General features: G+C 47.1%; 1 pseudogene; it reads left to right on the forward strand.

Annotated features, from left to right (window-relative positions):
- Positions 1 to 751: 751 nt before the first annotated feature.
- LOC134483356 (zinc finger CCCH-type antiviral protein 1-like) lies at positions 752 to 2,935 on the forward strand (annotated as a pseudogene).
- The last annotated feature ends 1,459 nt before the right edge of the window (positions 2,936 to 4,394 follow it).

Below are 4,394 nucleotides of genomic sequence, written 5' to 3' on the forward strand. Positions count from 1 at the left end.
CACTTGTGAACCTTCTGTGTTAAGTCACTTCTCAGAAGGGAAGCTATCCTCTAACTCTTCCATGGGACCCACCCAGCACTGGGGCCTGAGGATCCTATGGTGTTGCAGCTCTGAGCTGGGAGGGGTAGCTCTCACCCTGGCATGGAGAAGCCTGTTTTCACAGCTGATCTAGATCTGAGGAACAGGGGCTTTTAAAGAAGCATGTGAGAGTATCTCCTGCAGGAGACCACACTCTGCAGGGAAAGTCACACAGGATGGCAAATAGTGACTTCCCAACAAACACAGGGCATGGGAACCAGGGAGGGCACTGGATGGATGGTCGGAGAGTTTGAGAAAGCCTGCATCTCCCTGAAAGACTTCCCACAACCATAAGTCCCACCACTGTCCCCTTCTCACAGGGGAGGCTCAGCAAAGCCTGCCACCTGCTGGGATCCCTGCAAACTAAAACCAGAGTGGAGAACTGAGGAAAGCACTTTGGTGGAGGGGGAGACACAAGTCTCCAGGGCCAGGTCAGCCTTCTGTCCCTTTGGTTCTCCTCACTTCACAGAGGTGCCTATTGAAAGGTGAGGCATGCCGGGATCTCAACAGTCTTTGGGCAAAGAAGTGAGAGCCCACAGGCAGAGCAAGGCAAAGCAGAGCCAGGCAGAGCAAAGTGAAGCCCTGCCAGTCAGCAAATAGGCCTTGCCCATGTGGGACTGGTGGCAGCAGTGCTTGCCCTTGCTCTCCTGGTGGTGCAGAACTCCTGCCTGGATGTGGGGAAACTCACAGTGGCTTGTCCTCCAGCTGCAACTGCCAGTGCTTGGGGAGGGGGAAGTTGAAGATGCTCCCATGATCCTCCGATTTCCGGCCCACTTTGTCCACGGTTGTCCATGTTCAAGGCTGTGGTCAGCCCCGCCAGAAGCCCCGAGGACAGGTAGAGCAAGCACAACTGGCCAGCAACCACCATGGGCATCTGCGGTGGGACCCAGGCCAAGTAGCCACAGAGGCGCACCAGGCAGCCAGGCACCAGCCCCAAGCCTGTGCATACTGAGGCCAATGACACTCCACTAGTCCCTCCCACCATGCACATCCCACCCCTGGCAGGCAAGATCTCTCTGTCCAGGGCTTCCCCCAGACCTCCAACTACCAACAGCTCAATGAGCCCTTACTTAATTCTTGTTAACCATAATGGCTTGTCATAAAAGGTCATTGGGAAAGTCAATGATGAGATGAAAGCCTTAAAAGAAAACTAGAGAGACTTACGGAAATGAAGAAGAAAGCTCTCTTCCCAGTAGGAGCCTGGCAGTCCCAAGCTCAGGGCACCTCATGTCCAGTCTTGAACCCAGCATGCATTGTTGTGGAGAACCTGCCTGCTTAAGGACCTGGCTTCCCACTCATTCTCCTGAGATGATGACTTTAATTCTTTTAATTTTTACTGGTTATTTTCTTCATTTCCATTTTATGTGTTATCCCCTTTTCCAGTTTCCTTTCTCCACGAAGCAGAGTCCAGCTCACAAGCCTGAGCAGCTGCAGCCATAGTGCACCATGGGGGATCCTGGGGCAGACTGTTTCATCACCAAGATCCTGTGGACCCACAGGGGCTGCATGACCTTAAAGGAACTGCAGAGTAGGATCAGGCTCCAGAGGCAGAGCTCTATGAGCTGCTGGGCAAGACTGCTTATTCCTATTGGAGACTGGAGATCAGGCAGGGATCACACTGTAGGTGGCGGCTACTACTGAAGCCTGTGGCTTCAATCTCAAGTGCATCCAGGGACCATGCTACAGATTGCCCAAGCCTCTGCAAGCTCAAACTTCTAGGACAGAGTCATTATGCAAAATCCCAGAGAAACCTCTGCAAATATCCACACCAAGTTTTTAGGAACAGAGCTTCCAGGTCCTGAAGAATCATGAGCTTTCTGGGCATAACCAAGAGGAGCCGGCCTTCTTCCTGGTACAGGGGAATGCTTTTCTCCTGCAAAAGTTACTACAAAGGAGACAGCCACAAACAGATCTGCTTGAAGCCACAGCCATGCAAGAGAGTCCAAGTCTGTGAGCACTTCACCCAGGCCAACTGCCGTTACCTCAACTGTCTCAGGTCTCATGACCTGATGGACAGGAAGGTGCTGACCTCCGTGACTGAGCACGGGCTGAGTTCTGATGGGGTCCAGAACATCCAGGACATCTGCAACAACAAACACATTAGGAGGAGACCCACTGGCATGAGAGCTCCCCATGAACATCATAGCAGCAGGGCACACAGAGAAAGAAGCAAAAGCAGAGACTGATTCCTTCCAAACAGCCTAGGATTTCTCTCCCATGTCTCATTTTGGCATCTGGTTCACCTTGTCCAGATGTCACCAGCTGTAAGGATTCCCTGGAGGACTTGTCTACAGCTGTCACTCAGGAGGTCAAGAACCTGGGGACCCAGGACTCTGCACAGCTTTCCTTGGTCTCATCTAAGGCTGCTGGTGTCTGAGGACCCAGTCACATGAGAGCAAGCCAGGGGTTTTCTGAGAATGGAGATCTGGATGCTTCTTTTCTAGAAATCCTACTGATTCTTTGTAAGCTCCTGCCTCCTCTGCTGGCTTTCTTCTTGCTGCAGCAAAAAGAGATGAATCCATGTCCATGAGAACAGGCATGCCTTCTGGACACCGCATGGAGGTCAAGGGAAAGAATGAGGCTCCAGACATCGATTACATCCCATTTTAAATGGTTCTATTGATGGGGTGACAATGGAAGAAGCAACAGACTCAGGAATTCTAGGTAAAAGGAGAAACTCAGGGAAGGAGTTTGGCAATGTTCCTTCTCTTTCAATTCAGTGGAATAATTGAAGCACTATTGTTATTGGGTCTTCATTAAAAGTCTGGTAGAAAGGATGCATTAAAGCCATGTGGCCCTGATTATTATTATTTTTAATTTTTGGAGTGGCAGCCTTTAATGACTGTATCTATTTTCTTATGGGAATTACTCATTACCTTCCCAGATCTGTATTTAACTTGGTATTTGTTATCTGTTAGAAAAATCACCAGTATCAAATAGATTTTTCACTTTTCTCTAGTAAAGGCCTCTGAAGTAAGCCCTAATGATTGTTGAATTCACTCAGTGTCCTTTGTTATATCCCCCTTTTCATTTCTGATTTGGTACTTTAGATAAAGGCTCTGTGGTTTGTCTGTCTTGTGGATCTTCTCAAAAAAAAAAAAAAAAAAAAAAAGCCAGCTCTTGCTTTGCTTGGCTCTTTGTATCATTCTCTTTGTTTGTAATTGATTGATTTTAGTTCTGAGTTTATTTCCTGCCATCAAATCCTACCAGACTCTCTATGGGATGAGGCTTTGCCTCACCTTGGTAACAGCAGCATGTGATACATGAAGCTTTTGCTGCTCTCTGTAGTGGGGATGACGTCACAATTTCACTGAAAACCATGCACAGCCTCGTTTTAGACTGTATTAAAGTAGCCCACGATTTCAGTGCTCCCTGCAAGGTGCCATGAGACAGTAGTAACATGAGTCTGCCTGCACCTCGACAGTTTTCACTAGGGACTTCTGAGTGATTTTATGAAAATTTATAGTGAGTTCATGCATGAACATGCACAAACACAAACGCACACACACACTTTACTGACATGGTGCACATTCTTTCCACACAAAGAAGAAAGTGAGTATTAATGAAAACACACCAATAAAGGAATCGATGGACGGGGTTGTGGGGAAGCTGGGGCTTAGAGTTACTTAAAGGCCCTGTGCAGGCTCTTCTTCTGTTGGAGGCTAAACTTCAAGTGCAATGGGGTTCTTTATTTTCTTTCTGTATAGCACACAGAGCTAGGGTGGAAACTAGGTTTTGAGCATATTTGGCAAGTACAGTCACACTGAATTAATTCCTAGGGCTGGAACCCTATTAATGTTCTACAGAATTACAGGGCAGGCTGGATGAAGACTCTCAGCTGACAATGTGGACATCTCAAGACAGGCACTGGACAATGGCTGACAGACTTGTATGAAGACTGGAAATGTTTTGCTATCTCACAGGAAAAGAAGGCCCCTCCCACTACACTGTACTCTAAGGACAGCTTATTCAGGTAAGGGATGACATGAACTATTGTCTCATGTCACAGATGTCAGCACAAAATATCCTAGGTATTGTATGCCAATGGTAGCATTAACAGAACAAATCACACAGTGTTGTGAAGATATAGAATATGACTATATGTAGCAAGAACCAGGCCTCTTCTAGTTTCTAAGATCATACCTGAGAACCTCAAATATAGTAATAATGTGATAATGTGGTATAAGTCTAGTTACAACTAGTTTCTATTGTGACACAGATGACTCTTTTTGTGTCATGGTCAGCTTATAATGAATGACTAGACCTAAGCATGAGAATAACCAAATACTACATTGCTTCTCTAGCTGCTGAGCTTT

Source organism: Rattus norvegicus, chromosome 19 (assembly GCF_036323735.1).
Source record: "Rattus norvegicus strain BN/NHsdMcwi chromosome 19, GRCr8, whole genome shotgun sequence".
In the NCBI taxonomy this organism is placed as follows: domain Eukaryota; kingdom Metazoa; phylum Chordata; class Mammalia; order Rodentia; family Muridae; genus Rattus; species Rattus norvegicus.